This window comes from Pristiophorus japonicus, unplaced genomic scaffold (assembly GCF_044704955.1).
Source record: "Pristiophorus japonicus isolate sPriJap1 unplaced genomic scaffold, sPriJap1.hap1 HAP1_SCAFFOLD_1385, whole genome shotgun sequence".
In the NCBI taxonomy this organism is placed as follows: Eukaryota; Metazoa; Chordata; class Chondrichthyes; family Pristiophoridae; genus Pristiophorus; species Pristiophorus japonicus.
This window is the reverse complement of record NW_027251056.1, coordinates 28,473-52,333: the sequence shown is the minus strand read 5'-3', so window position 1 is coordinate 52,333 and position 23,861 is coordinate 28,473. Positions and strand designations below refer to the sequence as shown.

Sequence of the window (23,861 nt, the reverse complement as noted above, 5' to 3'; positions counted from 1 at the left end):
GGGAAGAATCTGTAGGAAAGAGAAGTATTTAAATACTGAGCTAAATTTGAGTAGGCCCCAGTGAGATTTGAACTCACGACCGCTGATTTATTACACCAGTGCTCTAACCCCTGAGCGATGGAACCACCTGCTCTGGTAAATTCAGGGGCAGGAGCAGGAAAGAGAGGGACAGGGAAAAGAGAGAGTGGAAGGTGTTCTGTCTTGAATCAAGAGTCAGACGAGATACTGCAAGCCCAAAGTAAGGTGTGACCTTAGTCCTTTATCACAGGTCTCCAGAGTGCCTCTCCAGCCTGTGAGGTTTCCTTAAGTACAGGTGCTCCCAAGGGATTGTGGGATCCCTTGGGACTCCAGGAGATAAGCCCTCTGGTGGTCAGACATGATAATTACAGGTTTACATTCATAACAACACTTCCCCCCCCGCCCCCTGCCCCAAAGTCAATAGTGTAACTATATACAATGTGAGTCGATCTGGGGCCTTCCTTGCCCTGGTTGATTGTCTCGGTACAAATGCTGGTGTTGTTGAATCATTTGTTGGGCCCTCGCTGGGCTGCTGTGCAGCTGGCCTTGCTGGGCTGCTGTGGGGGTGATGGGTTCTGCTTTGTGGTCAACCACTGGGTCGGTTGCTACGTCTGTGTGTTGGACGGACGGTAGAGTGTGTTGTGGGTTGTTCTGGATAGTCTGTAAATCTCAGTTTCATTTGGTCCAAGTGTTTTCTGCAGGTGAGTCCATTTGTGAGTTTGACCACAAACCCCTTGCTCCCCTCTTTGGCCAAAACAGTGCCAGCAATCCACTTGGGACCTTGTCCATAGTTCAACACAAATACAGGATCGTTTACTTCAATTTCACGTGACACATTTGTGCGATCACGTTATGTATTCTGTTGAAGCCGCCTGCTCTCTACCTGTTCGTGTAGATCAGGGTGGACTAACGAGAGCCTTGTCTGAAGTGCTCTTTTCATCAGCAGTTCAGTGGAAGGGACCCCGGTAAGTGAGTGGAGTCTTGTGCGGTAACTGAGCAGGACTGTTTCCCTCTCCTTGCTCTCCCTCCCTCCCTCCCTCCCTCCCCCCTGCTCTCTCTCCCCATCATAAAAGGTTAATAAAACAACATCACTTTGTTCACAGTACTTGTAGCAGCACTTGTGTGCTGAGAGATTTGCTTAGTATTGTCACTGGTGGCAATAAACGCCTGGGCTATCGCTATGGCCTTACTCAAGGTTGGGGTCTCTATCGTCAAAAGTTTGCGAAGTTTTATTTCATGGTCAATGCCAAGTACAAAGAAATCCCTGAGCATGCGCTCCAAATGTCCTTCAAATTCGTAATGTCCTGCAAGGCCCCTTAGCTCGGCGACATAACTCGCCACTTCCTGGCCTGTCATCCCAGGGAAGCTGGAGGCTATTGGCCTCATGCTCCTGGTGTTGGCCCTGGGGGCCATGGGGCTGTAGGGCTGGTCTGGTGCAGGTTGCCATTGGTGGTGGCTGGGCTGCCCATTGACCACTTGTCCCTGTAGTGGGACTGCTCCCACTGCCTGTGTGTGTGTCCTGCAAGGGGCATCACATTCGATCCAAAGGTCCAGGCTACATGGTCAGGTAGCCTGCTGGACCTGGGGGTCTCCCACAGGGGCATTCCATTGGCATCAGCATGGTCCCTGTAGGACTCAATGTCCTTTACCGGTATACATTACACCTTGGCTCTGATCACGCATAGTCGAGCTTGCATTATATATTCTAGCATTTGCATCACTTTTGGGTGTCCTGGTTTCAACAGACATGGTTAAATTAGGCATTTCACAATCTCTATCATTACTGTTAAGCATAATAAACTTGTTCTTAACCTGCATTCATCTCATTCGTCACATTAGTTAAACCAGCATCACAATTCATGGTTACATTGCACACATTTCCATTCTTGCACCCTTGAATTGCATCTTTAGCTTTAAAGTCCGGGCACTCAAATAGTTGGAACTGCCCCTTGAAATTTTTTTGGTTACCGGTCTCCTTTAAGGGAGCTTTCAAATCCGATTGGCCGCTCAATGTCATGTGCTGCTTCTCCATGTTGACTCGTAGCATGGAGGAGGTCTGCTGCCTGTTGCTTGTGATGCTGCAGCCATTTTGTGGTGCTCTTTTCTTCCACATGCTTGTGGTGCTGCAGCCATTTTTTGGTGCTCTTTTCTTCCACGTGCTTGTGGTGCTGCAGCCATTTTGTGGTGCTCTTTTCTTCCACATGCTTGTGGTGCTGCAGCCATTTTGTGGTGCTCTTTTCTCCCACATGCTTGTGGTGCTGCAGCCATTTTGTGGTGCTCTTTTCTTCCACGTGCTTGTGGTGCTGCAGCCATTTTGTGGTCTTGCTGCAGGCAGGAGGCGGTGCTCTTTTCCTCCACAGCACCACTTCGCCTGATGTGGACCCGGTTCATCCAATTCCTGCCCAGCAGCGTGGGACCGTCGCCGGCTACAATCCACAGGTGGAGTTTGTGTAACACACCGCCCTGGGAGACCTGGACGTCTACAGCCCCTGTAACGTTCCCTCTGCCCACCTTCGGCTCGTTTGCCGTGTTGGAGTTCCGAGTAGAGCGCTTGCTTTGGGAGTCTCGTGTCTGGGGCATGCGGACTATGTGGCCTGCCCAGCAGATAGCTCTTGGTCGGCCGGTGCTGACACGATGGGCCAAAATGGCCTCCTTCCCTGCTGTAAGTTTCTTTGAGTCGGTGATATATCGGTGTCTCTGAGACTGGATGTGGAAAAGGTGGGATACAGACTGGGAGTGGGAAGTGAAAGTACTGTGGGCAGATTGTAAAGTGCGGAGTGAGCGGTTCCTGGTAATGGTGTCGGCCTGTCGCTGATTGACGGTCAATTCAGTAACAGAAGCCAAAATTGAGTAGGCCCTCGTGAGATTTGAACTCACAACCCCTGGTTTACAAGACCAGTGCTCTAACCCCTGAGCTATGGAGCCACCTGCTCTGGGACAGACAGAGGAAGGAGCAGGAAAGAGAGGGGAAGGGAAAAGAGAGCGTGGAAGGAGTGAGAGAGAGAGGAAAGGGAACAAGAGGGAGGGAAAGGAGAGAGAGAGAGGGGAAGGGGAGAGGGAGCGTGGAAGGGGAGAGCGAGATGAGAAGGACTGAGAAAGGGAAGGGTAGAGAGAGGGGGGGGATGGGAGCGAGTGTAAGGGGAGAGAAAGAGAGGGGAAGGGGAGAGAAGGGAATGGGAGCGAGATGGGAAGGCGAGCGAGGGAGTAGGCAGGGGAGAGAGGGGGAGAAGGGGAGAATCTGAATAGAAGGGGAAAGAAAAGAGAGAGGAGGGGAGAGAGAGGAGTGGAGAGGTAAAGAGAAAGGGGGAAGGAGAGCGAAGGGGAAGAGAGTGGGTCAGGGAAAGAAGAGGAGGAGGGGAGAGAGGGGGAGGGGAGAGATGGGGAAGATATAGGAGGAAGGAGAGAGAGGGGAAGGAATGGGGAGAGAATGAAAGTAGAGAGGGAAGGGGAGAGAGGGGAAGGGGAGAGAGAGAGCAAGGGGAAGGGTAACCTGGGAGGGGAAGGGGAGAGAGAGAGTGTGAAAAGGGAGAAGAGAGAGGGGGGAAGGAGTGAGAGAGGGAAGGGGAGAGACGAGGAAGGGGAGAATCTGAAAAGAAAGGGAGAAGAGAGAGAGAAGTGGTAGAGGAGAGAGGGGGAGGGGACACGGTGAGAGGGGGAATGAGTGAGAGACGGGGAAAGCGAGATAGCAGGAAAGGGAGAGAGAGGGGAAGGAATGGGGAGAGAATAAAAGTAGAGAGGGAAGGGGAGAGAGGGGAAGGGGAGAGAGAGAGCAAGGGGAGAGTTCCATCTCCTCCCTCTCTTTCCCCTTCCCCTCACTCTCTGTCCCCTTCCATGCTCCCTCTCCCCTTCCCCCTTCTCTCTCTCTCCTTCCCCTCCCTCTCTTTCCCTTTCCTCTCTCTCTCTCTCCTTCCCCTCTCTCTCTCTCCTTCCACTCTCTCTTTTCCCTTCCACTCTCTTTCCTGCTCCTTCCCCTCTCTTTCCCAGAGCAGGTGGCTCCATAGCTCAGGGGATAGAGCAGTGGTCTCGTAAATCAAGGATAGTGGGTTCAAATCTCACTGGGGCCTACTCAAAATTAGCTCAGTATTTAAATTTACTTTCAATTAACAAGGGCTTTAATTCTAAATATTAAACAGCTCCCAGACTGACCCTGGAACAACAGGCTCCTTCTTGTCCACATTAAAAGATTAACATATTTAAAAAGTACTTGGATGAACACTTGAAGTGCTGTAACCTGTAGGGCTGCGGACCGAGAGCTGGAAAGTGGGATTTGGCTGGGGGGAGCTCTTGGTCAGCCAGCACGGATACAATGGGCCGAATGGGATTATTTCCTTTCCCGACTCTCTCACTCTCTGTTTCGAACATCATCATCGGCAGTCCCTCGGAATCGAGGAAGACTTGCTTCCACTCTTAACATGATTCCCCCTTTATCCACCCTGTTCGTTACATCCTTAAAGAATTCCAACAAATTAGTCAAACATGACTTCCCCTTCATAAATCCATGCTGACTCTGTCTGACCGAATTATGCTTTTCCCAATGGCCTGCTCCTGAAGGAGTGAGGGAGAGGGAGCGGGGAAGGAGTGTGAGAGAGGGGGAAGGGGAGACTGCGAGGAAGAAAGAGGGAAGAAGTGAGAAACGATTGGAAGGGGCGGGGGGGGGGGGGGAAGAGAGAGAGAGAAAAAGCAGAAGAGAGTGGGCAAGAATGAGTGACAGGTATTTAAATACTAAACTAAGTTAGAGTAGGCCCCAATTAGATTTGAACCTACGACCCCTGGTTGACAAGACCAGTGCTCGAACCCCTGAGCTATGGAGCCACCTGCTCTGGGAAAGACACTGGAAGGAGCAGGAAGGAGAGAGAGGGATGGGAAAAGAGAGAGTGGGGGAAGAAGAGAGAGTGGAAGCGGGTAAGGGGAGGGGAAAGACTTGGAGGGGAAGGGGAGAGAGAGAGAGGGGAAAGGGAGAGACGGGGAATGAGAGCGGTTGAGGCGAGGGAGGGGGAAGTAGGAGAGGGGAATGAGTGAGAGAGGGGTAAGCGAGATAGTGGGAAAGGGAGAGAGGGGTAAAAAGATGTAGAACGGGTCATGAGAGAGAGAGGGGGAAGGGGAGAAGGTATCGGAAAGGGAAAAGTATTGAAACCCTGAGCTAATTTTGAGCATGCCCCAGTGAGATTTGAACTCACAACCCCGAGTTTACAAGACCAGTGCTCTAACCCCTGAGCTATGGAACCACCTGCTTTGTGAAAAACAGGGGAAGGAGCAGAAAAGAGAGGGGAAGGGAAAAGAGCGAGTGGAAGGAGTGAGAGAGAGGAGGAAGGAGAGAGAGAGGAGCAAAGGGAAAGAGAGGGAGGGGAAGGAGAGAGAGAGAGAGGGGGGAAGGGGAGAGGGAGCATGGAAGGGGAGAGAGAGGGAGGGGAAAGAAAGAGAGAGGGAGGGGAAGGGGAAAGAGAGGGAGGGGAAGGAGCGAGAGAGAGGGGAAGGGGAGAGGGAGCGTGGGAGGGGAGAGCGAGACGTGAAGGATTGAGAAAGGGAAGGGTAGAGAGAGGAGGGCAATGGGAGCGAGTGTAAGGGGATAGAAAGAGAGGGGAAGGGGAGAGAGGGGAAGGGGAGCAAGGTGGGAAGGAGAGCGAGGGGGAGGCAGGGGAGAGAGGGGGAAAAGAGGAGAATCTGAATAGAAGGGGAAGGAAAAGAGAGAGGAGGGGAGAGAGGGGAGTGGAGAGGGAAAGGGAAAGGGGAAAGGAGAGCGAGGGGGAAGAGAGTGGGTCAGGGAAAGAGGGGGAGGGGAGAGTTAGGGAAAGCAAAGGAGGAAGGAGAGAGAGGGAAGGAATGGGGAGAGAATGAAAGTAGAGAGGGAAGGGGAGAGAGGGGAAGGGGAGAGAGAGAGTACAAGGGGAAGGGTAACGTGGGAGGGGAAGTGGAGAGAGAGAGAGTGAAAAGGGTGAAGAGAGAGGGGGGAAGGAGTGAGAGAGGGAAGGGGAGAGATGAGGAAGGGGAGAATCTGAAAAGAAAGGGAGAAGAGAGAAAGAAGTTGATAGAGGAGAGAGGGGGAGGGGACACGGTGAGATGGGGGAATGAGTGAGAGACTGGGAAAGCGAGATAGCGGGAAAGGGAGAGAGGGGTAAAGAGATGTAGAACGTGTCGTGATGGGGAAGGGAGAGAGAGATTTGGAAGGGGAGAGAGAGTGTAAGAGAGATGAGAAGAGGAGAGGGGGAAGGGTGTGAGGGGAGCCTATTTAGAAATTTACAATTCAGCAGAGGAGGACACAGGGTTTAATTAGGAGGGGGAAAATAGAGTATGAGAGGAAGCCTGCAGGGAAAACAAAAACTGACTGAAAAAGCTTCTACAGATATGTGAAGAGAAAAAGATTAGTGAAGACAAATGTAGGTCCCTTGCAGTCAGAATTTATAATGGGGAACAAAGAAATGGCAGACCAATTGAACAAATACTTTGGTTCTGTCTTCACTAAGGAAGACACAAATAAACTTCCGGAAATACTAGGGGATCGAGGGTCTAGCGAGAAGGAGGAACTGAAGGAAATCCTTATTAGTCACGAAATTGTGTGAGGGAAATTGATGGGATTGAAGGCCGATAAATCCCCGGGGCCTGTTAGTCTGCATCCCAGAGTACTTAAGGAAGTGTGCCCTAGATATAGTGCACGCATTGGTGATCATTTTCCAACAGTCTATTGACTCTGGATCAGTTCCTATGGACTGGAGGGTAGCTCATGTAATAACACTTTTTAAAAAAGGAGGGAGAGAGAAAACAGGGAATTATAGACCGTTTAGCCTGACATCGGCAGTGGGGAATATGTTTGAATCAATCATTAAAGATGTAAAAGCAGCGCATTTGGAAAGCAGTGACAGGATCGGTCCAAGTCAGCATGGATTTATGAAAGGGAAATCATGCTCGACAAATCTTCTGGAATTTTCTGAGGATGTAACTGGTAGAGTGGACAAGGGAGAACCAGTGGATGTGGTGTATTTGGACTTTCAAAAGGCTTTTAACAAGGTCCCACACAAGAGATTAGTGTGCAAAATTAAAGCACATGGTACTGGGGGTAATGTACTGACGTGTATAGAGAACTGGTTGGCAGACAGGAAGCAGAGAGTCGGGATAAACAGGTCCTTTTCAGAATGGCAGGCAGTGACTAGTGGGGTGCCACAAAGTTCAGTGCTGGGACCCCAGCTATGTACTATATACATCAATGATTTAGACAAAGGAATTGAATGTAATATCGGAAAGTTTTCAGCTGACACTAAGCTGGGTGGCAGTGTGAGCTGTGAGGAGGGTGCTAAGAGGCTGCAGGGTGACTTGGACATGTTAGGTGAGTGGGCAAATGCATGGCAGATGCAGTATAATGTGGATAAATGTGAGGTTATCCACTTTGGTGGCAAAAACAGGAAGGCAGAATATTAACTGAATGATGACGGATTAGGAAAAGGGGAGGTGCAACGAGACCTGGGTGTCATGGTTCATCAGTTATTGAAAGTTGGCATACAGGTACAGCAGGCGGTGAAGAAGGCAAATGGCATGTTGGCCTTCACAGCGATAGGATTTGAGTATAGGACCAGGGAGGTCTTACTGCAGTTGTACAGGGCCTTGGTGAGACCACACCTTGAATACTGTGCATTGTTTTGGTCTCCTAATCTGAGAAAGGACATTCTTGCTATTGAGGGAGTGCAGCGAAGGTTCACCAGACTGATTCCCGGGATGGCAGGACCGAGATATGAAGAAAGATTGGATCGACTAGGCTTATATATACTGGAATTTAGAAGAATGAGAGGGGATCTCATAGAAACATATAAAATTCTGACGGGTTTAGACAGGTTAGATGCAGGAAGAATGTTGCTGATGTTGGGGAAGGCCAGAACCAGGGGTCACAGTCTAAGGATAAGGGGTAAGCCATTTAAGACCGAGATGAGGAGAAACTTCTTCACTCAGAAATTTGTGAACCTGTGGAATTCTCCACCACAGAGAGTTGTTGAGGCCAGTTTGTTGGATATATTCAAAAGGGAGTTAGATGTGGCCCTTACGGCTAAAGGGATCAAGGGGGTATGGAGAGAAAGCAGGAATGGGGTACTGAAGTTACACGATCAGCCATGATCATATTGAATGGTGGTGCAGGCTCGAAGGGCCGAATGGCCTACTCCTGCACCTAGTTTCTATGTTTCTATGATTCTATGTCCGTTGTACCCCGTAGGGGACCAAACCCGCATTGTGACTCCGGGAGGAGCTCCTCGGCCACAGGGAGAAGACGGTTGAGGAGGACTCTAGCGACGACTTTCCCAGGGGCTGATAACAGGGTGGTCTTGGACCTGGCCTGGAGACGACGAAGGTTGAACAGGTTCCCACTGGGTCTGTAGTTTAGTTCCACTCCAGCGGGGAGCTTGTTGACTGTGAGGTGGAGCACGGCAGTGAGGAATATTGAGACCCACGGAAATGTGGGTTGGACTCTTAACTGCCCCTGTGAAACGGTCAAGTGAGGCCCTCAGTTGTGTTCAAGAAGGCTGCTCACCACGACCTTCTCCAGGGGGCAATTAGGGATGGGCAATAAATGCCGGCCTTGCTATCGACGGCCATATCCCGCAACGAATCTAAAACAAATATCGGTGGCTCTCAGACTGGATATGAAGAAGACTCGGTTACAGACTGGTCACAGAAAGTGAAAGTGCTGTGGGCTGTATTTAAACTGTGAAGTGAGTCGGTTCCTGTTGATGGTGTCGGCCTGTCGCCGATTGACAGCGAGTTCAGGAACAGAAGCCAAAATTGAGTAGGCCGCAGTGAGATTTGAACTCACGACCCCTGGTTTACAAGACCAGTGCTCTAACCCCTGAGCTATGGAGCCACCTGTAACGCCAGCTCATGTTTGCTTCTTACTATTGTTAACAAGGATGTGGGGCCCGAATATAATCATTCTTGGTGATTCATCCCTGAACAATCATTGGAACATGATTGTTTCTCTGTCTCTCGAGAGGGAAGGGGAGAGAGGAGGAAAGGGAGAAGGCGAGAGAGAATGGCATGAGTGAGGGAGTGGGAGATCGACAGAGAGGAAAGTGGAGAGTGAGAACAACAGAGGGGGGAGTGAAGGGGGCAGATGGACAGAGATTGAGGTGGAAGGAAAGGGAGAGAGAGCAAGGCACAGGAGAGACAGAGGAGGAAAGAAATGGAGAGAAGAACAATAGAAGGCAGTGATGGGGAAGGTAGAGAGAAAGAGATTGTCGTTTGAGGGTCAGTCTCAGAGCTGTTTTACAATTATGATTAATAATTAAAGTCCTTGTTAATTGATGGTGAATTTAAATACTGAGCTAATTGTGAGGAGACCACAGTGAGATTTGAACCCATGATCTCTGGTTTATTAGACCAGGGCTCTAACCCCTGAGCTATGGAGCCAGCTCCTCTAGACAAGTCAGGGAAAGGAGCAGATAAGAGAGGGGAAGGGAAATGAGAGAGTGGAAGGAGTGAGAGAGAGGGGGAAGGGGAGAGAGTGGGGAAGGAGTGAGAGAGAGGGGGAAGGGAAAAGAGAGAGAGGGAGGGGAGAGCGGGGGAATGGGAAAGAGAGGAGGGAGAGGAAGAGTGAAAAGGCTGAGGTGGAAGGGGAGAGAGGGAGGAGAGAGTGGGTCGGGGAGGGAGAAAGGGAGAGAGGGCGAAGGAGAGAGGGAGAGGCGAGGGAGGGGGAAGGGGGGAGAGGGGAATGAGTGAGAGACGGGGAAAGCGAGATAGCGGGAAAGGGAGAGAGGGGTAAAAAGATGTAGAACGGGTCGTGATGGGGAAGGGAGTGGGGGAAAGGGAGAGTGAAGGGAAGAGAGGGGAAGGGGAGGCAGGCAGAGAGGGAAGTAGAGAGTGAGAAGACAGAGGGGAAGGGGAGAGTGAGAGGGGGCCGTGAGAGGGGAAGGAGTGAGCGAGAGATGGGAAAAGGGAGAGAGGGGGAAGAGAGAGTGAAGGGGGACGAGAGAGAGAGGGGGAGGGGAAGGGAGAGAGAGGGGGGAGTGGAGAGGGAGAAGTGGAGAGAAGGGAGGGAGAGAGAGATGGGAGTGGAGAGAGAGGGGGAAGAGGAGAGAGTGATAAGAGTGAGAGAGAGAGGAGGGAAGGGAGAGAGAGGAGGAGGAATGAGAGAGCGAAGTGGAGAGAGGGGAGGTGAGAGAGAGATGGGGGTGGAGAGAGAGGGGGAAGGGGAGAGTGAGAAGGCGTCATGAGAGGGAAAGGAGTGAGAGAGATCGGAAAACGGAGAGGGGGAAGAGAGAGTGAAGGGGAAGGGAGTGAGATAAAATTGCCCAAGGCAACTCAGTCACACTCTGGCTCAATCTCTCTCTGTCTCTCTCTCTCTCTCTCGCTTTCTCTCTCTCTGTCTCTCTCGCTCACTCTCTCTGTCCCTCTCTCTCTCTATCTCTATCTCTCTTTGTCTCTCTCACTCACTCTCTCTGTCTCTCTCTCATTCTCACTTTCTCTGTGTCACTCTCTCTCTCTGTATCTTTTTCACTTTCTTTCTGTCTCGTGAGCAGGAAGGGTAGAGAGAGAGAGAGGAGGGAGGGGAAATAGAGGGGAAGAAAGGCAGAGGGAGAGAGTGAAAATGGTGAAGGGAAAGTGAGAGCGAGAGGGGAATGGGGAGAGAGAGGGAAAGGGAGAGAGAGAGAGGGGAAAGGGAGAGAGAGATGGGGAGGGGAGCGAGAGATGGGAAGGGGAGAGAGAGAGAGGGGAAGGGGAGAGAGAGAGAGAGGGGAAGGGGAGTGAGAGATGGGAAGGGGAGCGAGAGATGGGGAGGGGTGAGAGAGAGAGGGGAAGGGGAGCGAGAGATGGGGAGGGGTGAGAGAGATGCGAAGGGGAGCGAGAGATGGGAAGGGGAGCGAGAAAGTTACAGTCAGAAGGGAAAAGGGAGAGAGTGAGGGGGAAGGAGAGAGAGAAGGAGAGGGGGAAGGGAGAGAGAAAGGATGAAGGAGAGTGAGCGGAGGGGAGAGAGAGAGAAAAATAAAGGGAAATGATCGAGAGAGGAGGAAGGGAAGAGAGCAATCGAGAGCCTGTAGTTCCAGGGTCGGTCTCAGAGCTTTTTAATATTTATAATTCAAGCCCTTGTCAATTGATGGTGAATTTGAATACTGAGCTCAATTTTAGTCGGGCCCAGCTACCTGCTCTGAGCTCTCTCTGGGGAAGGGGACAGAGAGAATGGCAGGGTGAGGGGAGAGCCTGTGGGAAGGGAAATGGACAGAGAGGTACAAGAGAGAGAAGGGAGAAAGGGGAGAGCCTGTGGTGACAGGGTCAGTTTCATATTTACAAATAAAGCTCCTTGTTAATTTAAATACTGAGCTCATTTTGAGCAGGCCCCAGTGAGATTTGAACCCACAAACCCTGGTTTACTAGACCAGTGCTTTAACCCCTGAGCTATGGAACCACATGCCGTGGACTGCGGGTCCTTCCCCAGTTAGTGCTGTGTGTTTGAAGAATGAGGAGGGGTCAGTGAAACGCTCAGATTGTGTCTCATCCCCCAAACTCCTGCCTCCGTCTCTTCAATATTCACTTCTCAACATCGATATATCGGGTCTTTCACGTAGTAAAACATCCCAAGGCAACTCAGTCACACTCTGTCCCAATCTCTCTGTCTCTCTGTCTCATTCCCTACCTCTCGCTCTCTCTCCGTGTCTCTCTCACTTATTCTCTGCTTCTGGATGGGGAAAGGGAGAGAGAAAAGGAGAAGGAAAGAGATAGACGGGGAGGGGGAAGAGATAGAGGAGGAGGGGAGCGAGATAGGGGGAAGGGAAAAGAGGAAAATAAGCCTGTTGTTCCAGGGCACCAGTTCCCACTGTCACAGGATAGAGAGTGGAGAGCACCAGTTCCCACTGTCACAGGGCAGAGAGTGGAGAGCACCAGTTCCCTCTGTCACAGGACGGGAGAGTGCAGAGCACCAGTTCCCACTGTCACAGGAGACAGAGTGGAGAGCACCAGTTCCCACTGTCGCAGGATGGGAGAGTGCAGAGCAACAGTTCCCACTGTCACAGGACAGATAGTGGAGAGCACCAGTTCCCACTGTCACAGGACAGAGAGTGGAGAGCACCAGTTCCCACTGTCACAGGACGGGGGAGTGGAGAGCATCAGTTCCCACTGTCACAGGACAGAGACTGGAGAGCACCAGTTCCCACTGTCACAGGACAGAGAGTGGAGAGCATCAGTTCCCACTGTCACAGGACAGAGAGTGGAGAACACCAGTTCCCACTGTCACATGACAGAGAGTGGAGAGCACCAGTTCCCACTGTCACAGGACAGAGAGTGGAGAGCACCAGTTCCCACTGTCACAGGACTGAGAGTGGAGAGCACCAGTTCCCACTGTCACAGGACAGAGAGTGGAGAGCACCAGTTCCCACTGTCACAGGACAGAGAGTGGAGACCACCAGTTCCCACTGTCACAGGACAGAGAGTGGAGAACACCAGTTCCCACTGTCACAGGATGGGAGAGTGGAGAGCACCAGTTCCCACTGTCACAGGACAGAGAGTGGAGCGCACCAGTTCCCACTGTCACAGGATGGGAGAGTGGTGAGCACCAGTTCCCACTGTCACAGGACAGAGAGTGGAGAACACCAGTTCCCACTGTCACATGACAGAGAGTGGAGAGCACCAGTTCCCACTGTCACAGGACAGAGAGTGGAGAGCACCAGTTCCCACTGTCACAGGACAGAGAGTGGAGACCACCAGTTCCCACTGTCACAGGACAGAGAGTGGAGAACACCAGTTCCCACTGTCACAGGACGGGAGAGTGGAGAGCACCAGTTCCCACTGTCACAGGACAGAGAGTGGAGAGCACCAGTTCCCACTGTCACAGGACAGAGAGTGGAGAGCACCAGTTCCCACTGTCACAGGACTGAGAGTGGAGAGCACCAGTTCCCACTGTCACAGGACAGAGAGTGGAGAGCACCAGTTCCCACTGTCACAGGACAGAGAGTGGAGACCACCAGTTCCCACTGTCACAGGACAGAGAGTGGAGAACACCAGTTCCCACTGTCACAGGACGGGAGAGTGGAGAGCACCAGTTCCCACTGTCACAGGACAGAGAGTGGAGAGCACCAGTTCCCACTGTCACAGGACAGAAAGTGGAGAGCACCAGTTCCAACTGTCACAGGACAGAGAGTGGAGAGCACCAGTTCCCACTGTCACAGGACAGAAAGTGGAGAGCACCAGTTCCCACTGTCACAGGACAGAGAGTGGAGAGCAACAGTTCCCACTGTCACAGGACAGAGAGTGGAGAGCGCCAGTTCCCACTGTCACAGGACAGAGAGTGGAGAGCACCAGTTCCCACTGTCACAGGACAGAGAGTGGAGAGCACCAGTTCCCACTGTCACAGGACAGAGAGTGGAGAGCACCAGTTCCCACTGTCACAGGACTGAGAGTGGAGAGCACCAGTTCCCACTGTCGCAGGACAGGGAGTGGAGAGCACCAGTTCCCACTGTCACAGGACAGAGAGTGGAGACCACCAGTTCCCACTGTCACAGGACAGAGAGTGGAGAACACCAGTTCCCACTGTCACAGGACGGGAGAGTGGAGAGCACCAGTTCCCACTGTCACAGTACAGAGAGTGGAGAGCACCAGCTCCCAAAGGACAGAGAGTGGAGAGCACCAGTTCCCACTGTCACAGGACAGAGAGTGGAGAACACCAGTTCCCACTGTGACAGGACAGAGAGTGGAGAGCACCAGTTCCCACTGTCACAGGACAGAGAGTGGAGAGCACCAGTTCCCACTGTCACAGGACGGGGGAGTGGAGAGCACCAGTTCCCACTGTCACAGGACAGAGAGTGGAGAGCACCAGTTCCCACTGTCACAGGACAGAGAGTGGAGAGCACCAGTTCACACTGTCACAGGACGGGAGAGTGGAGAGCACCAGTTCCCACGACAGAGAGTGGAGAGCACCGGTTCCCACTGTCACAGGACAGAGAGTGGAGAACACCAGTTCCCACTGTCACAGGACAGAGACTGGAGAGCACCAGTTCCCGCTGTCACAGGACAGAGAGTGGAGAGCACCAGTTCCCACTGTCACAGGACAGGAGAGTGGAGTGCATCAGTTCCCACTGTCACAGGACAGAGAGTGGAGAACACCAGTTCCCACTGTCACATGACAGAGAGTGGAGAGCACCAGTTCCCACTGTCACAGGACAGAGAGTGGAGAGCACCAGTTCCCACTGTCACAGGACAGAGAGTGGAGAGCACCAGTTCCCACTGTCACAGGACAGAGAGTGGAGAACACCAGTTCCCACTGTCACAGGACAGAGAGTGGCGAGCACCAGTTCCCACTGTCACAGGACAGAGAGTGGAGAACACCAGTTCCCACTGTCACAGGACAGAGAGTGGAGAACACCAGTTCCCACTGTCACAGGACAGAGAGTGGAGAGCACCAGTTCCCACTGTCACAGGACAGAGAGTGGAGAGCACCAGTTCCCACTGTCACAGGACAGAGAGTGGAGAGCACCAGTTCCCACTGTCACATGAACATCCGGCCGTGCCCGCAAAGGAAGTGGAGTGTGGGAAATTGCACGCTGCTTCCATTGAGGGGTGGTCAGGCCAATTCTGCGGCGGGAGCTAAAATTCCCAGCCCCAGAAGTTTACTGCCCCCAAGGTGGGGGCCTGTGCGGGGAGGCAGAGGGAAGATGAATGGAGACAGGGTTGGGGGATTGAGGGGCAGGGGCTCGGAGGGGCCACATTGCAGCGAAGTTCTGGGGGGGGGGGGGGGCGGGGGGCAAAGTGTGTTGGACGGTCGGGCCTGGGGGCTCTGTGCCTCGGTGCAGGGAGTGTTCAGGTTGACTGCGCAGATGGCGATTGGTGGATGTGGTGTGGTTGGCTTCGCGGGGGCTGGGTGCTCAACATCCGGGGTGTTCGGCATTTGGGGAGGATTCTGACGGGACGGGCCGTGTTGGGTGTTGGGGCAGTATACCCGGTGTTGGATGGGTCCTGAGCCGGGGTGGGGCACGCTATTGGGATGGGGGTGGGCTGTTTGCGAGAGACGTCTTCACTCGGAGAGTTGTTGGTCTGTGGGGTTCCCTGCCGCGGAGAGTTGTTGATGCCAGTTCATTGGATATGTTCAGGAGGGAGTTGGATGTGGTCCTTGCGGTAAGGGGAGGGTCCGGGGGTGATCAGTCAGGTATTTAAACACTAAACTAATTTTGAGTAGGCCCCAGCAAGATTTGAACCCCTGACCTCTGATTTACTAGACCAGTGCTCGAACCCCTGAGCTATGGAACCACCTGCGCTAGAGAAGTCAGCGGAAGGAGCAGGAAAGAGAGGGGAAGGGTAAAGAGAGAGTGGAAGGAGAGAGAGAGAGGGGGAAGAGGAGACTGGGAAGAAGGGACAGTGGAAGGGGAGAGAGAGAGAGGGGAAGGGGAGAGAGAGAGTGGAAGGGGAGAAATGGGGAAGGAGAGCGGTTGATGCGAGTGAGGGAAAGGAGGGCGAGACGGGGAAAGCGAAATAGCGGGAAAGGGAGAGAGGGGTAAAAAGAGCTGTGATGGGGAAGGGAAGAATCTGTCGGAATGGGAGAAGAGAGAGAGGCATTTAAATACTGAGTAGGCCCCAGTGACATTTGAACTCACGACCCCTGGTTTACTAGACCAGTGCTCTAACCCGTGAGCTATGGAATCACCAGCTCTGGGAAAGTTAGCGGAAGGAGCAGGAAAGAGAGGGGAAGGGTAAAGAGAGAGTGGAAGGGGGAAGAGAAATGAGAGAGGAGGAAGAGAGAGGGGGAAGAAGAGAGAGAGCAGAAGGGAAAGGAGAGCAGTTAAAGGAAAGGAGTGCGAGACAGGGAAAGCGAAGAATCAGTCAGAATGGGAGAAGAGAGAGAGAGGTATTTAAATACTGAGTTAATGTTAAGTAGGCCCCAGTGAGATTTGAACTCACGACCCCTGGTTTACTAGACCAGTGCTCTAACCCCTGAGCTATGGAACCACCTGCGCTGGTAAATTCAGGGGCAGGAGCAGGAAAGAGAGGGACAGGGAAAAGAGAGAGTGGAAGGTGTTCTGTCTTGAATCAAGAGTCAGATGCGATACTGCAAGCTCAAAGTAAGGTGTGACCTTAGTCCTTTATCACAGGTTTATCACAGGTCTCCAGAGTGCCTCACCAGCCTGTGAGGCTTCCTTAAGTACAGGTGCTCCCAAGGGATTGTGGGATCCCTTGGGACTCCAGGAGATAAGCCCTCTGGTGGTCAGACATGATAATTACAGGTTTACATTCATAACAACACTTGCCCCCCGCCCCCTGCCCCAAAGTCAATAGTGTAACTATATACAATGTGAGTCGATCTGGGACCTTCCTTGCCCTGGTTGATCGTCTCGGTGCAAATGCTGGTGTTGTTGAATCATTTGTTGGGCCCTCGCTGGGCTGCTGTGCAGCTGGCCTTGCTGGACTGCTGGGGGGTGATGGGTTCTGCTTCGTGGTCAACCGCTGGGTCAGTTGCTACGTCTGTGTGTTGGACGGACGGTAGAGTCTGTTGTGGGTTGTTCTGGATAGTCTGTAAATCTCAGTTTGATTTGGTCCAAGTGTTTTCTGCAGGTGAGTCCATTTGCGAGTTTGACCACTAACACCTTGCTCCCCTCTTTGGCCAAAACAGTGGCAGCAATCCACTTGGGACCTTGTCCATAGTTCAACACAAATACAGGATCGTTTACTTCAATTTCACGTGACACATTTGTGCGATCACGTTATGTATTCTGTTGAAGCCGCCTGCTCTCTACCTGTTCGTGTAGATCAGGGTGGACTAACGAGAGCCTTGTCTGAAGTGCCCTTTTCATCAGCAGTTCAGTGGAAGGGACCCCGGTAAGTGAGTGGGGTCTTGTGCGGTAACTGAGCAGGACTCGGGACAAGCGAGTCTGCAGTGAGCCTTCAGTTACCCTTTTCAAGCTCTGCTTGATTGTGTGAACTGTTCATTCTGCCTGACCGTCGTACGCTGGCTTAAACGGGGCAGGCGTGACATGTTTGACCCCATTGCGGGTCATGAATTCCTTGAACTCGGCACCGGTAAAGCATGGCCCATTGTCGCTTACAAGGACATCATGCAGGCCGTGCGTGGCAAACACGGCCCGTAGGCTTTCGATGGTGGCAGCGGAAGTGCTTGCCGGCATTATCACACATTCGATCCATTTGGCGTACGTATCTACAACCACTAAAAACATTTTTCCCCAAGAATGGGCCTGCATAGTCGACATGAACCCCAGACCACGGTTTGGCGGGCCAAGACCATAAACCTAGGGGCGCCTCCCTGGGTGCGTTGCTTAACTGGGAACATGTATTCCATTTGTGCACACAGGACTCTAAGTCTGCATCGATACCGGGCCACCACCCGTGGGATCTGGCTATCGCTTTCATCATTACAATGCCTGGGTGGGTACTGTGGAGATCACGAATGAAAGTGCCCCTGCCCTTTTTTGGCATACCTACCCAAATGCCCCACAGGAGGCAATCTGCCTGTCTAAACATTTCATCTTTGTGTCGCTGGTATGGCTTTATTTCTTCGTTCATCTCTAACGGGACACTAGACCAACTCCCGTGGAGCACACGGCTTTTTACTGAGGACAGTAAGGGGCCCTGGCTCATCCAGGTTCTAATCTGTCGGGCGGTGACAGGTGATTGCTCACTCTCGAATGTTTCCATTACCATAACTAAATCTGCGGGCTGTGTCATCTCCACCCCGGTGGTGGGCAATGGCAGCCTACTGAGAGCATCGGCACAGTTTTCTGTGCCTGGCCTGTGGCGGATGGCGTAGTTGTATGTGGACAACGTGAGCGCCCATCTCTGGATGTGGGCCGATGCGTTCGTATTTATCCCCTAATTTTCAGAAAGGAGGGATATAAGTGGCTTGTGGTCGATTTCCAATTCGAATTTGAGCCCGAACAGATATTGATGCATTTTCTTTACCCCGTAAACACACGCTAACGCTTCTCTCTCGATCATACTGTAGGTCCTCTCGGCCTTAGACAGACTTCTGGTTGCATAAGCAGCCGGTTGCAATTTCCCAAATTGATTCGCTTGTTACAATACACACCCGACCCCGTACGACGACGCATCACATGCTCGTACCAAACGTTTACATGGATCGTACAACACAAGCAATTTGTTTGAACATGACAGCTTCCTAGCTTTCTCAAAGGCATTTTCTTGGCTTTTACCCCAGACCCATTCATCTCCCTTACGCAGTGGAGGGTGCAGGGGTTCTAACAATGTGCCAAGACCCGGTAAGAAGTTACCAACATAGTTCAGGAGTCCTAGAAACGACCGCAGCTCCGTCACGTTCCGTGGTCTCGGTGCCTTCTCGATTGCCCCCGTCTTCGAATCGGTGGGCCTGATGCCGTCCGCCGCGATTCTTCTCCCCGGGAACTCCACTTCAGGCACCGGGAAAACGCACTGCGAGCATTTCAGCCCGAGCCCCACACGATTAAGCCGACTAAGGAGCTCCTCCACGTTCTGCAAATGCTCGACGGTGTCCCGACCTGTAACCAAGATGTCGTCCTGGAAGACCACGGTGCACGGGACCCACTTCAGCAAACTTTCCGTGTTCCTCTGGAATATCGCCGTGGCTGATCAAATCCCAAACGGGCATCTGTTGTAAACGAAAAGACCTTTGTGCGTGTTGAGGCAGGTGAGGCCTTTCGAAGATTCCACCAGCTCCTGCGTCATGTAGGCCGAGGTCAAGTCCGGCTTCGTGAACGTTTTCCCCCCCAACCAGCTTGACAAATAGGTCGTCTGCCTTTGGTAGCGGGTATTGATCCTGCAGGGAGAAACGATTGATAGTTACTTTGTAATCACCACAGATTCTGACGGTGCCGTCTCCCTTGAGGATTGGAACGATCGGACTGGCCCACTCATTGAATTCGATCGGCGAAATGATGTCCTCTCGTTGCAGCCTGTCCAGCTCAATGTCCACCCTCTCTCTCACCATGTAAGGTACCGCTCTCACCTTGTGATGGATGGGTCGCGCCCCCGGAATTAAATGGATCTGCACTTTTGCTCCTTGGAACTTCCCGACGCCTGGTTCGAACAGCGAGGGGAACTTGCTTAGGACCTGGGCACATGAGGTGTCGTCGACGGATGTATCTTTCCCAGCCAGCTCCTGCCGAACAGCGTGGGGCCATCGCCCGGTACCACCCACAGTGGTAAATCGTGCACCGCTCCATCGTAGGAGATCTTTCCGGTAGCACTGCCGATTACGGGAATCAGTTCCTTTGTGTACGTTCTAAGTTTGGTTCGAATGGGAGTCAGGACTGGCCTTGAAGCCTTGTTGCACCACAACTTATCGAAAGTCTTTTTGCTCATTATGGACTGGCTCGCGCCCGTGTCCAGCTCCATGGACACCGGGAGTCCATTTAATTCAACCTTCATCATTATCGGGGGACACTTTGTGGTAAATGTGTGCACCCCATATACCTCTGCCTCCTCGGTCTGAGGCTCTGGTTCATCGTGTTCCGCCGTGGATCTGTCCTGCTCTGCCACAAGGTGGTTTGCAGGATTAGCAGTGTTTGCAGCTCACCTGCACATACGTTGGAGGTGTCCCATTGTTCCACAGCCCTTGCAAACGTACCCTTTGAAGCGGCATGAATGGAATCGATGATCACCAAGATCACCCCAACCTCTGTCGTCGAGCTACAGTACACGGACGACGCCTGAATCTGCACACATTCAGAGGCTGAACTCCAGGATATAGTCAATGTATTTACTGAGGCGTACGAAAGCACGGGCCTTACACTAAACATCCGTAAGACAAAGGTCCTCCATCAACCTGTCCTCGCCGCACAGCACTGCCCCCCAGTCATCAAGGTCCACGGCGTGGCCCTGGACACCGGGGACCATTTACCTCCTCATTCTTCAAACACACAGCACTAACTGGAGAATGACCCACAGCCCAGCTTAGGTGGCTCCATAGCTCAGGGGTTAGAGCACTGGTCTCGTAAACCAGGGGTCGTGGGTTCAAATCTCACTGGGGCCTACTCAAAATTAGCTCAGTATTTAAATTTACTGTCAATTAACAAGGGCTTTAATTATAAATATTGAACAGCTCCCAGACTGACTGTGGAACTATGGGCTTGTTCTTGACCACATTTAAAAAGTACTTAAAGTGCTGCAACTAACAGACCTCGAGCTGGAAAGTGGGATGAGGCTGGGTTGCTCTTGGCCGGTCGGCGTGGATACGATGGGCCGAATGGGATTCTGCCTCTCCCTTACTCTTTTTCCTTCTCACTCAATCTCTCAACCTGACTTTCTCTTTCTCTCTCACTCTTTGTCTCTAACATCATCAGCATGGGTGTGATATATTAACAGGGCACAGCACACACAGCTTCCTAACATGGCGCGCAGCTCTCTCGGAAGTCTCCGGAAACCCGCCGAATTCTGTTTATTATTAACTCTGTACTTGCAGTACACAATACGTCCACATCCTCAATGTGGAGCTACAAACATTACAATCTGACAGACATTGCAAGAGGCAGTCCCTCGGAATCGAGGAAGACTTGCTTCCACTCTTAAAATGAGTTCCCCTTTATCCACCCTGTTGGTTACATCCTCAAAGAATTCCAGCAACTTAGTCAAACATGACTTCCCCTTCATAAATCCATGCTGACTCTGCCTGACCGAATTATGCTTTTCCCAATGGCGTGCTCCTGAAGGAGTGAGAGGAGAGTGGGGGGAGGGGAGAGAGGGGAAGGGGTGAGAGAGAGTGAAAGGAGCGAGAGAGAGGGGGAAGGGGAGACTGGGAAGAAGAGAGAGTGGAAGGAGTGAGAGAGAGGAGGAAGGGGAGAGGAAAGAGTGAGAGGGAAAGGGGAGAGAGAGGAAGAAAGGCAGAGGAAGAGAGTGAAAAGGGTAAAGGGAAAGTGAGAGCGAGAGGGGAATGGGGAGAGAGAGGGAAAGGGAGAGAGAGAGGGGAAGGGGAAGGGGAGCGAGAGATGGGAAGGGGAGAGAGAAAGGGAGAGTCAGAAGGGAAAAAGGAGAGAGTGAGGGGGAAGGAGAGAGAGAAGGAGAGGGGGATGGAGAGAGATAGAGGTGGAAGGAAAGGGAGAGGAAGGGGAGAGAGAGTAGGAAAGGGGGGAAGGGAGAGAGACAGAGTGAAGGAGAGTGAGCGGAGGGGAGAGAGAGGCACAGGGGAGACAGAGGAGGAAAGAAATGGAGCGGGGGAAAGGGAGAGGAAGGGCAGAGAGGGAAGGAAACAGAGAAGGGGAAGGTGAGAGAGAGGAAGTGGAGGGTGGGAAGGGGAGAGTGAGAGGGGGTCATGAGAGGGGAAGGAGTGAGAGAGAGAGATGGTAAAAGGGAGAGAGGGTGAAGGGGGACGATAGAGAGAGGGGGAGAGGAAGGGAGAGAGAGGGGGGAGTGGAGAGAGAGAAGTGGAGAGAAGGGAGGGAGAGAGAGATGGGAGTGGAGAGAGAGGGGGTAGGGGAGAGAGGGATAGGAGTGAGAGAGAGAGGAGGGAAGGGAGAGAGAGGGGTAGGAATGAGAGAGAGAAGTGGAGAGAGGGGAGGTAAGAGAGAGATGGGGGTGGAGAGAGAGGGGGAAGGGGAGAGTGAGAAGGCGTCATGAGAGGGAAAGGAGTGAGAGAGATGGGAAAAGGGAGAGAGGGGAAAGAGAGAGTGAAGGGGAAGGGAGTGAGATAAAATAGCCCAAGGCAACTCAGTCACACTCTGGCTGAATCTCTCTCTGTCTCTCTCTATCTCTCTTTCTCTCTCTCTGTCTCTGTCTCTCTCACTCTCTCTGTCTCTCTCTCTCATTCTCACTTTCTCTGTGTCACTCTCTCTCTCTGTATCTTTTTCACTTTCTCTCTGTCTCGTGAGTGGGAAGGGTAGAGAGAGAGAGAGGAGGGAGGGGAGATAGAGGGGAAGAAAGGCAGAGGGAGAGAGTGAAAAGGGTAAAGGGAAAGTGAGAGCGAGAGGGGAATGGGGAGAGAGAGGGAATGGGGAGAGAGAGAGAGGGGAAGGGAGAGAGAGAGGGGAAAGGGAGAGAGAGTTGGGGAGGGGAGCGAGAGATGGGAAGGGGAGAGAGAGAGGGGGGAAGGGGAGAGAGAGGGGAAGGGGAGCGAGAAAGTTACAGTCAGAAGGGAAAAGGGAGAGAGTGAGGGGGAAGGAGAGAGAGAAGGAGAGGGGGATGGAGAGAGATAGAGGGGGAAGGAAAGGGAGAGGAAGGGGAGAGAGAGTGGGAAAGGGGGGAAGGGAGAGAGAAAGGGTGAAGGAGAGTGAGCGGAGGGGAGAGAGAGGGGCACAAAGGAGACAGAGGGGGAAAGAAATGGAGCGGGGGAAAGGGAGAGGATGGGCAGAGAGGGAAGGAAATAGAGAAGGGGAAGGTGAGAGAGAGGAAGTGGAGGGTGGGAAGGGAGAGAGAGAGGGAGTTGGAGAGAGAAAGGATGAAGGAGAGTGAGCGGAGGGGAGAGAGAGAGAAAAATAAAGGGAAATGATAGAGAGAGGAGGAAGGGAAGAGAGAAGTCGAGAACCTGTTGTTCCAGGGTCGGTCTCAGAGCTGTTTAATATTTATAATTAAAGCCCTTGTTAATTGACAGTGAATTTAAATACTGAGCTAATCTTGAGAAGGCCCCAGTGAGATTTGAACCCACAACCCCTGGTTTATTACACCACTATTCTAACCCCTGAGCTATGGAACCACCGGCCCTGGGCTGTGGGTCATTCCCCAGTTAGTGCTGTGTGTTTGAAGAATGAGGAGGGGTCAGTGAAACGCTCAGATTGTGTCTCATCCCCCAGACTCCTGCCTCCGTCTCTTCAATATTCGCCTCTCAACATCGATATATCGGGTCTTTCACGTAGTAAAACATCCCAAGGCAACTCAGTCACACTCTGCCTCAATCTCTCTGTCAGCTTCTGGAGGGGAAAGGGGAGAGTGAAAGAGATAGAGGGGGAGGGGGGAGAAGGACTGAGAGAGACAGTGGGAAGGGGAAAGAGAGAGCCTTCAGTTCCAGTTTCAGAGTTGTTTAACATTTATAATTGAAGCACTTGTTAATTGACAGCAAATTTAAATACTGAGTAGGCCCCAATGAGATTTGAACTCACGACCCCTGGTTTACAAGACCAGTGCTCTAACCCCTGAGCTATGGAGCCACCTGTTTTGGGTTGCTTTTCTGTATCTCTCTCTCTCTCTTTCTCTGTCTTTCACTTTCTCTCTGTCGCTCGAGCGGGTCGGGGAGAGAGAGGGAAAGGGAGGGAGAGAGGGGTTAAGCGAGAGAGGAAGGGGAGAGATAGAGGGGGAAGGCGAGAGAGAATGGTACGGTGAGGGAGTGGGGAAAGGGAGAGAGGGGGAAGAGAGAGTGAAAGGGTACGAGAGAGTGAGGGGGAGGGGAGGGGGGAGTGGAGAGAGAGAAGTGGAGAGAGGGGAGGGGAGAGAGAGATGGGAGCGGAGAGAGAGAGGGAAGGGAAAGAGGGGGTAGGAGTGAGAGAGAGAGAGGAGGGAAGGGAGCGATAGGAAGAGAGGGAGAGAGTGAAAAGGGGGAAGGGGAGAGAGAGAGAGAGAGAAGAGAGAGAGGGGAAAGGGGAGAGAGAGAGAAAGAGGGGAAGGGAAAGAGAGAGGAGGAAGGGTAGAGAGAGGGGGAAGGGGAGAGAGAGCGGAAGGAGTGAGAGAGAGGGCAAAAGGGTGAGAGAGCGGGGGAAGGGGAGAGAGAGGGGAAGGAGTGAGAGAGGGTGGAAGGGGAGAGAGTGGGGAAGGAGAGAGAGGGAAGAGGCGGGGAGAGAGAAAGGAAAGGGAGAGTGAGAAGGGGAGAATTTGAAAAGAAAGGGAAAAGAGAGAGAGGAGGGAAGGGGAGAGAGACGGGAAAGAGTGAGAGAGAGGGGGAAGGAGTGAGAGAGAGGGGAAGGGGTGAGAGAGACAGGGAAAGAGAGGGAGGGGAAGGGCGGGTTTGTTTCGTCGCGCCT

General features: G+C 52.5%; 6 non-coding genes across 6 annotated transcripts; 1 reads left to right on the top strand and 5 right to left on the bottom strand.

Annotated features, from left to right (window-relative positions):
* Window positions 1–2,870: 2,870 nt before the first annotated feature.
* On the bottom strand, window positions 2,871–2,943 carry trnat-ugu (transfer RNA threonine (anticodon UGU)). The gene has a single exon. It is a non-coding gene; the product is annotated as a tRNA-Thr (tRNA).
* Window positions 2,944–8,784: 5,841 nt separating this feature from the next.
* Window positions 8,785–8,857, bottom strand: trnat-ugu (transfer RNA threonine (anticodon UGU)). The gene has a single exon. It is a non-coding gene; the product is annotated as a tRNA-Thr (tRNA).
* Window positions 8,858–11,322: 2,465 nt separating this feature from the next.
* trnat-agu (transfer RNA threonine (anticodon AGU)) lies at window positions 11,323–11,395 on the bottom strand. Its single transcript has one exon. It is a non-coding gene; the product is annotated as a tRNA-Thr (tRNA).
* A 4,453-nt stretch (window positions 11,396–15,848) lies between these two features.
* trnat-agu (transfer RNA threonine (anticodon AGU)) lies at window positions 15,849–15,921 on the bottom strand. The gene has a single exon. It is a non-coding gene; the product is annotated as a tRNA-Thr (tRNA).
* Window positions 15,922–19,878: 3,957 nt separating this feature from the next.
* trnat-cgu (transfer RNA threonine (anticodon CGU)) lies at window positions 19,879–19,951 on the top strand. The gene has a single exon. It is a non-coding gene; the product is annotated as a tRNA-Thr (tRNA).
* Window positions 19,952–22,981: 3,030 nt separating this feature from the next.
* trnat-ugu (transfer RNA threonine (anticodon UGU)) lies at window positions 22,982–23,054 on the bottom strand. The gene has a single exon. It is a non-coding gene; the product is annotated as a tRNA-Thr (tRNA).
* Window positions 23,055–23,861: the final 807 nt, after the last annotated feature.